General features: G+C 39.1%; 1 long non-coding RNA gene across 1 annotated transcript; it reads right to left on the bottom strand.

Moving 5' to 3' along the window:
• Window positions 1-2,310: 2,310 nt before the first annotated feature.
• On the bottom strand, window positions 2,311-5,867 carry LOC137276894 (uncharacterized). The gene is made up of 3 exons (XR_010956589.1): window positions 5,817-5,867; window positions 3,850-3,899; window positions 2,311-3,435 (listed from the first exon to the last, which is right to left on the bottom strand). It is a non-coding gene; the product is annotated as an uncharacterized lncRNA (long non-coding RNA).
• Window positions 5,868-10,065: the final 4,198 nt, after the last annotated feature.

Raw genomic sequence — 10,065 nt, 5'->3', positions numbered from 1 at the left:
AGATTAACGCTTGAGTGACCGCAGTGTCACTCGCTCATTTGTTAGCAGGTCAGGGCCCAGTCTGGGTACGGTCTGAAATACGTGCCATATGGTGGTCAGTGTTGACTAGTGATCAGGATCCTTACGTCAGGCTAACCACGTAACGACCAAGGTCAGCTAACTGGACGAAATTTGCTCTGACAATTGTACATGCAACTCTGCGGATTTGCCGGCTAATTGTACAAGCGGTAGGGTGAATCTAATACGGACTGCAATTACTTGACCAGTGTCCCGGGTATGCACGGCTTGGACGGACAAGGTCTTGGCCTCTGTGTCATCGCGGTCTGCAACTGAAAGGAGGATTTGTGTAAAGAGGTGTTATGAAGTAACAGCCGATCTGTCAGTCTTGTCACACAAGCCCATTTTCTGTCTTCGGGGATTACTATAACTGACATGGGAGCATATTTGGGTAAAGCCAAACTGCGCTGGGGTCAAAATGGCCCAAATAAGACGCTGAATGAAGCACTCAGGGGCATGTAATCATCATGTATTGCGTTCAAGGGAAATGAACCCTATTGCTTAACATTGGTTTCAGCTGTTATGGTTATGAATCAAGTGTTGTCCGCAACAAAAGAGTATGATCATGCATCAAAATACTAACCATTCTGAACTGTACAGCTTTTTTAAGTTAAAAAGGGTGAAAATACACCCCAGGACATTCTTCTGTTTATATATTAATTTTAAAACACTTCGCAGTGATCGACACTAACTAAAATGTGTAACTGTTCCAGTGGGCTATTGGATTTTGTATGTCACTAGTCCTTTTAAAAACTTACTAGCCCAACACTTTACTATAAAACTGTAAAGAAGATTTTTATCGCATGATTCAAATAATACATATTCAACTTATAATGTCCAGATAAAACCACGAAGTAGACGAAAACTCCTGCTATTTTAATCCATTTGTCCATTGATACATTAATTCAAGTGAGTGAGTGAGTGAGTTTAGTTTTACGTCGCACTTAGCAATATTCCAGCTATATGGCGACGGTCTGTAAATAATCGAGTCTGGACCAGACAATCCAGTGATCAACAACATGAGCATCGATCTGCGCAATGGGGAACTGATGACATGTGTCAATCAAGTCAGCTAGTCTGACCACCCGATCCCGTTAGTCGCCTCTTACGACAAGCATAGTCACCTTTTATGGCAAGCATGGGTTGCTGAAGGCCTATTCTACCCCGGGACCTTCACGGGTCCTTAATTCAAGATGTCATAATATCCTTTTAATTACCTATCGTAATCGTATTTCTAGTCGCCTATTTCCCGATAGCGGTGGCTTTTCGCCCGGTAACGTGACACACCACCGGGAAATGCCTCTGTTTTCGAAGCTGCCTATGAATAACACTCGAGAAAATTCATCTGATGGCTGGTATCGTTCAAAATCTCTAAGCACGAATAATATCACAAAAACCTTGCCAGGAGTATTTTCAGTTGTAAGATGCGATTTTGCTGGATAAAGATTAGCTTCTAATGACGCGTATTTGCCAGTTTGCTATGAGGTTCATGACTGATAAAAATCATGCACGTAACCTAAGGCAGTCAATCGTATTACAGCAATGGATACTGTCCTCATAAACGAAAACTTTTAGGAAAATCAGGAACCCTAAGTAATTGAAGGAATTACAGCAAATTTGAAGGAATTGATTCTCAAATGTAAACAAACGCAGCCCACTCGCGAAACAATTGCAGCGATATCGGTAGTTTAGCGGTAATAACAGAAACACATCGTCCCTATCGGAAGCAATGTCGGTAATACTGGAAACATGGCGTCGTTGGAAGAAGCACCTGTCTCGGTAAGTTTTGTTTTTAGTTCCTACTATTACATTTTTATACTTATCCATCTTTGACCACCCGTGTTGAATGCGTTTAGGTATGAGGTGTTGACGGGGCAATGGCTTATGTTTTTAGGATAAGATTGTCACTGCAGAAGAGTGTCACAAGTCATGACCCTGGAAGTTGTTTGCATCTGAACATCGAACGTGCGCAAGATATAACATCAATTTTATGTAAAATGTGTCTAAATTTGTCAATTGCACTTCATATGAAGAAATAATTTGGCTCAAAAACTTCTTCATGGCGCACGTTCATGATGTTCGTAATCATCGGCACGACTTCGATGTTCAGATGTAACAGGGTGGGTAAAGCCATATGACAATCAAATTTAAGGCCCACTGAAGATGATTAAATTTACTAATAACCATATACTGGATAACAGATTTGTATTGAATTTGACATGTTTAAACACAACAAACATTAAAACACACATGCTAGTTTCAAAAATTGTTTATGATGATTAAATCTGATGTCACAAAATTGAGCAATGTCTTGTCATTGTCTTGTAATCTGTACATAAACAATTTGTCTTTTCACACACTTTCTAGTTTCTAATGCCTTAACTCTTCCAAAATTTACTGCATTCTTTTTTCTACGTCAACAAGTTGTTCTTCTTTGTCCTTTGCTGTCCATTTCTGTTGGGCTGAAGCAGGACATATATCGTACCAATGAGTACGACAGAGGACACTTGGTCAGAATCTTTCCAACTGTTGAAGATAGAAACTCTATGCAGTTCATTCTGAACTCCATTGCTTGTTTGTCACTCACTCCACTCTGTACAGCAGATTTCAACTCTTTTTCTGCTTGGAATCCAATCTCTACCTTCTTGCAGCTAATGAAATTTTGTTTGTCAGAAATGAGCTGTTTTAGCTCCTCACATGACTGAGCATTTGACAGTTTCTCTTCTTTTATAAAACATCTCATCATGTTTCTCACTAATGTGTTCAAATCCTGGGCCAAGAAAAACACCATAGGTTTATCACATTGGTATGCCTCCAGAAATGGTTGCAAATGATTTGAAACATATTTGAAAATGTACAGTTTTGCTTTCAGAAGTTTGTCAGTTGTCAATTCAACCACAGTTTCATATGACTGGCATGTGGGCGCTGACACTTTCTTTCCCTTGACTGCTTTCCCATACTTGTTGATGTTGTCAAGTATGTCCAAAACTCTGTTGCATACGGGAATATTTTCCAACCAACGATGGGAAACAAACTTGAGTGGTAATCGACTAGATTGGGTAACTGAAATGAAGTCCTATTTTCGTGCAGGCGTGTTATTGAATAGGTAGTAGAGAGACTGCAACAAGTCGCTGATTTTCCATCCTCTAGCCACCGCACCAGTCTTGAAAGAATTATGGACCGTATGGAGCACACAGCTTCCAATGTTGATCAATGTGTATCCATAATCATCAAGCTGCTATTCTCGTAGCTTTTCATAGAGAGACCAGTTAACATTCGGTCCATCCATACCCACTTGAACTATCATCCTTATGTCCACTTTGCTGTCAAGAACCGCTTCGGAGAAATGTTTGAGCATGTCCACTGCTGTTGCATGACCTGAAAATTTACAAAATATTATCAGTCATTATCATGATTACTGAATCTGAATAATTTTTTTTACATATTTTAAATCATATATTTGTGTATTTGGGCACACTGATACAATAATTACACTCGCATATATAATTTTTAAATAATAGTATGTATGTATGTATTCATAATGATTTCATAATTTTAAGTCAAAGAACAAATTCAAAATATTAAAATATAATCATAGGCCTGTGTCACAAATTCACATAATGAACTCCAACATCAGATATATACTGAACACGAAAGACAGGGATATCTCAAATCTTTAGTTTTCAAATATTATGTAGCTCACACTAACACTTTCTAAAATGCAACTGCTGATAAAATATATTCATGATCCCTAACTAATGTTGTCCAGTATATTATGAATATAATACTTACCTAAAAATGTGGATCCAAAATATCTTGTAACAACCATGCTGTTCAAGTATCTGAAATGGACATCCATTTGTTTATCCTGAGATTTCTTGTTCAAACTTTCATCAAATAGAATAGTGTATGGTCCTCGAATATTCCCAAACAATAAATCTTGGAAATGCTGTGAAACACCAAACACGCACATATATGCAGTCTTCTTGGGGCCACATGTAAAACGTTTCGCAATGTCACTGTTAGGCAACATGTGTTGGAACACATTGTCAACATTTCCATTCGACCAGTAAGAATTATGATCGGTGACCGTTTTTAGCGTCCATAAAATTTCTGCCTTCAGAACGGCATTGTCTGCTACAAATTTTGAGATCGTGTTTGTTGCCGATTTTGGTGGGGCTAGAATAGTGAGAGTTAGCAATTCACTGGGAGAATTAATTTCACCGCTCAATTTATCATCGTTGCTCGTTGTTGGCACTTGCAAGAACAAAGGCATGGATGACCCTACGCTTGAGCCACGTGCTCGTTGTTTACCAGATGCGTGCAATTTTAAAGCCGACTCGCCCATCTTCCCGAGATGGATTGTCTTGTAGCAGACATTGCATAATGCCTTGTGACGATTCCCTTTGAATGTATCCACCCAAGAATATTTCTTCTTCTCGTTGACATTAAAAATAGTGCGACCCATCTTGCACTGGATCAGTGCTCGTCACTAGGCTTGATGCGCGAAGCACCTTTGCTGCCAAAGGTAGCATAGCATTAACCTATGACCCCTGTACATGGCAGTGCCCGACAATGCCAGCCGGACACGCGACAAGTGTTAGAACGGCCGTTATAGAGCACTAGATTAATAATCATTCCCAATATGTATATTCTTGAATTAACAGAGCAAAATCTTCTGCTGGAATCATTTTGTGGATACATAATGTTCCACTTAAAACAACTCCCCTTTTATTTAATTGAAGTATTATTTAACTACAAGATATTTTATTAATTTGTACATTAGCTGCCCATCTTACCTATATTCACCAATGGATTGATCCAATACAGGTCATGAAGTCAAAAAATGGAATGGTCCATGTTCTTGACAGGTAATGCCAATACTTTAGTATGTAAATACATCCCTGTTCAAAAATCTCATTAGCCCTGAACATGCATAACGTAATTTCATGACGGTTTCGTGGCACACAAATACTTATGTTTCTCAACGGTGTCCTATCAGTGAATGAAATTTATTTAAAAATAGCTTAAAGGCCGTGTAACTCTGCATGAATCTTCTAATTTGAAAACACTGATAGTATTTTCGTAAACAGACAGTTCTAGATGCCAGGAACCCATATTTACCCTTGAGCTTGCTTGGCCATGAATATGCCACGTGAGCGTCTATTTTTGCAATGACCTACATCTGATTGGTTGATAAGAAGGTCACCAACGATAATTGGCGGTTGAGCGTGAGCATTTTGAATAATGTATTTCCGTGAATGTTCGTGGTTTCCCGAACTGTGACGAAGCAAACTGTGATTAGGCAATGCATACATGTACCTGTGACCCGAGTTTACTTATGCTGATGTAAGGGCGCGTAACAAGCAGGAAATAGACTATGGTTTTCTTGTTCAACTTCCGATCTTTTACCTTTCGAGAACATAGTGTAAAAGATCTATTTTTTAAAAATATCTTTAAGATCAATTTAAGGCCTTTTCAAGGCAATCTTTCAATATTCGAGGTCTTTTTAAGTCAATGCTAAATTTAAGGTCTTTTCAAGGCATCAGTCAAATTTAAGGCCTTTTCGAGGCCCGTGTGCACCCTGTGTAAACAGCCTCCAGGGGCATGACTTGTGACACTCTTCTGCAGTGACAATCTTTGCCTTAAAACATAAGCTATTGCCCCGACAACACCTCATACCTAAACGCATTCAACACGGGTGGTCAAAGATGGATAAGTATAAAAATGTAATAGTAGGAACTAAAAACAAAACTCACCGAGACAGGTGCTTCTTCCAACGACGCCATGTTTTGCTGCGTGAGTTTCCGTTCGCGACCGAAAAATCTCCGAAGATGCCCGAGCGTGTTTCCAGTATTACCGACATTGCTTTCGATAGGGACGATGTGTTTCTGTTATTACCGCTAAACTGCCGATATCGCTGCAACTGTTTCGCGAGTGGGCTGCGTTTGTTTACATTTGAGATGCAATTCCTTCAAATTTGCTGTAATTCCTTCAATTACTTAGGGGGGCCTGAAAATGTTTTTGGTAGAATAATGCTATTCTGAACGTGTTAATCAACAAATCGCCACATATACGTAAATTATTGAACTTACTGGGTATATCGTGATATATGGCGACCTGTGTTAAGTATTGTATATTTTTCTTCGAACTAAACATAGTGTCCGAGCATGAAGATCGAGGCGACGAAAATCGAGATGTGACTTGACTTACATAACATGATCGCACGAAAACATGGAAATACTAACTTAGATATACGTTTGACAACTTTTATGAAAACTGTTGGTGTTACTCATTAGTTTCTTCAGTTTTAATGATTTCCTCGAAACTATGCTATTTGACAACTTTAAAGTGGATACATTACCACTCATTTGGAAATACTTCCGCCTAATCCCACCCACCACCACCTACATTGCCTGAATATGAGCCTGTATCTTTTTTCCCACCATTACAATTTTGGGGTGTACGGACGGAAATCGTATATGCAGTGTTGAATGGGTTAAGATTCAACAAACAAACCACTGTCGGTATACCAGTACATCATAAACGAATCACAACACGTAATTTTCACAGATCCGTATTGCGGTTTACCGGCATACCGACAACACTGTGCAGCCAGCCCTACAGTGTTGACTGTTCACACACGTGGGTGTTTTAAGTGAGTCTAGACTTTTGAAAGGCAGTATATTTAGAATGGTGATATCTTGTTTTCTATCTTAACTGATCTCATTGCGACATCGAAATGAAATTCGTCGCACATCTCATTTGTCAGATTGCAGCCGAGAAGTGAAACTTACTGAAACTCTCTAATCTAGGTGGACAGACCCCAGCTCCTGTACCATCATGGAACAACGCACAGTGTATGCTATTTCTAAAGTATAGCTTATCTATAGATAATTACCTGTAAAGTTAAAGAATGGTAATATTTCCTGAAAACGAATTCTCTCTAGATAGCAGTATGTGACTCCTCACGAAATCCCGTCTATGCACCCCATAGCATCAGGAAATCACAGTTTATACTTAATTAGCATATTTCAATGATAGTGATAAACTTAACGACTTCATCTTAATAATATCTCTAGAATTTAAGGAGTTCTTGATGTTTTTTCATGGCCTCGATCTTTGACAGTATACACTTAAGAAAAAAAAGAGTTTCGACACGAACTGATGGACTCATGTATTTATGTTTCCACTGAGGAAATAACACACGAACGCATCGCCATGTTGCCGAATGTCACATTTGTGATGTTATTAAATCGCGAGTTCGGGGAATTGGCTCACTTGGCAAGAGACATGACTGTACCAATCCACGCATAACAAAACAACTTAGTAAGTAAAGAAGCAGTTTATTGTACAGCAGTCACAGGGTGATTTTACATGATAATTTAATAGTAACATGTTACAATTAAAGAATATAAACATTATACGTAGATTCGTTATACATACTACATTAATCACGGTACACATTCCAAAGTAGACAATGCAATGTAATTATTAAATTCACTACACATCAAGCCACAAGGGTGCGTTTAAACAATCTACATTGTGCACAGTTACAAAATAGCATAGTATTCACAACGTAATACAATAAATGTAGATAAAACTTACTAGACAGTCACCCCCTGATTTGTGACTGTCATCCGTATTATATAATACTAATTCAGCCATCGCAGATAATCGCGTTTACAGATAAAGCTTACGATATCGTTGTTATTATGAACTTCAGATTATGTCATTTCGAGGAACCAAGGCATCGATGGCCAATCGTGAGTATGCCACGAAAGTGTACGTGCCACGCACGTGATTTGACCAGCGTGAACAGTTGTAGACAGATACATGTACTTGGCTCTGTTACTGATACCGGTCGCGGATTAAGTCTGATGCTCGTTATCACAGTGACCCTTGACGGGTTTAACATTGAGGAACGTGGTCAGTTGGTCTGTAAATTTCAAGTTTTCAATAACACATACTGTTATAAAATATTGGTAAAACTTTGTCAAAATTTCCCGTGTTAATAACGTTATTTGTGTATGCGTCTGGAGCCAAATAAGACTGTCCCCAACCAATAGATGCATAGCACTATTCGCCAAGCGGCGACGGCAACAGAGGATACTAAACGTGTAATACCATTTTTATTAAACGAGTTAATGATTTGGTATCAAACGAGCGAAAGCGAGTATGATACTAAATCTTTAACGAGTTTAATGAAAATGGTATTTCACGGAAGCGAGTTTAGTATTCTGTTTATTACTCGCCAACATAAATTGACAGAAACTGCGGCGAAATTGCCTATAGTGTGAGGACACTCAGCTTTCAAGTCAAGCAAGGTCTAGTAAAATCGCGACATGAACATTAGCATTGTGACGTCACAATCTTGAACCATTTTGACGCCATACGTCTTGAGCGGTATTACACTAGCGTAATACTGAAGTGAAAATATTACACTGCAGTATCTTCAACGGGCGAGTAATAAGATAGATTACTAGATGCAACAGTGGTGACAGTCTACAAGTACTTACTGTGAGAAGACCAAACGAATAACGTATCGTGCTTGACCTTACCTCGAAAAGACTTCTTTGGCCTTTTAGTTTAGAGTTGAGCTGGACGACACCACAGGCCCTCGTGTCATTGCAAGGATTAAAGATTTTTTTTAAAACTATAAACAATTTTGAGATCACCTTGGACTTAAAACGCTTCACAGTACAATATCTAGATATATTGTACTGTCAAGCGTTTCAAGTTGAGGGTCATCTCAAAGTTTTTATATATTAAAAAAAATGTTTAATCCTCGCAGTGACACGAGAGCTTGTGGACGACATCGTCTTTGCTAATGAAGAATCATGCTCAAGAATGTCGCTTTAACCACAGAACCACTCTCCTCGAATGAATGATTTTGCTGTCCATTCATAATGTGTCAAATGTTGCAGAGTGGTTTGTGTACTCATCTACCTTACGAGAATAAAATGTCCTCAAACCAACTAGCAGTTTATTCGTTGTAAGGAGCCGGCCACATATACACAGCAAAGTATTCGCAGAAATATTGTTATGCGTTAATCAGCAAATGCCACCACACTTACAAAAGTACGAGCTTTTCACATTTGGCACCCTCACGGAAATTGTGAACGACCAACATGCTGTCTGATATCTAAACGACATAATCGTATAAACAAATGGATTTGTGACCTTTTGTATAACGGTATAGATTCAGTGTAGAAATGGTTTGCCATAAATGAGGAATATTGATTCTTCCCCGGCGACGTCAAAGAGGGATCACACATGCACAGACTCGAGGGAGCATAGGTGAGTGAGTTTAGTTTTACGTCGCACTCAGCAGTATTCCAGCTATATAGCGATGGTCTGTTAATAATCGAGTCTGGACCAGACAGTCCAGTGATCGACAGCATGAGCATCGATCTGCTCAATTTTGGACCCGATGACATGTGTCAACCAAGTCAGCGAGCCAGACCACCCGATCCCGTTAGTCACCTCTTACGACAAGCAGAATCGCCTTGTAAGGCAAGCATGGGTTGTTGAAGGCCTATTCTACACTGTCCCTTCACGGTCACAATACATTGGGTTTCAGTGGCTTGATGAAAGACGCTTTTGTTTACTTTTACGTGCTACCGACCTTCGTTGTCGCGTTATCCTTCGTGAAAGCTAGGAATTGCTATTTACCACCAGGCACACACGGGAGCAGTACCACTAACTATGTCATTTACCCATTCTCGTACATTCACAAATCTGTTGAACCCATAAAAGGGTTTATTCCTGTTTCGTGGACCTTTTGAGTCGCGTAAAAACAAAAAGCAAGTCGACCCACATGCATCAATGACTGGTAACAATAGGATTAGAATGTTGTGACAGTAACCTGGATTATACTGGAACGAAAGAAAACGAAAGACAGATTCACTTAGATTCATTCATCTATTATGACATATGAACATGATCATGGCAATAAACATGCATCAAGGTGTTACAATATACAATATATATTATAGGAAATATGAT

The sequence above is a fragment of the Haliotis asinina genome, chromosome 3 (genome assembly GCF_037392515.1).
Source record: "Haliotis asinina isolate JCU_RB_2024 chromosome 3, JCU_Hal_asi_v2, whole genome shotgun sequence".
Classification (NCBI taxonomy): domain Eukaryota; kingdom Metazoa; phylum Mollusca; class Gastropoda; order Lepetellida; family Haliotidae; genus Haliotis; species Haliotis asinina.
The sequence above is the reverse complement of the archived record's forward strand: the minus strand, read 5'-3'. Positions and strand labels throughout refer to the sequence as shown.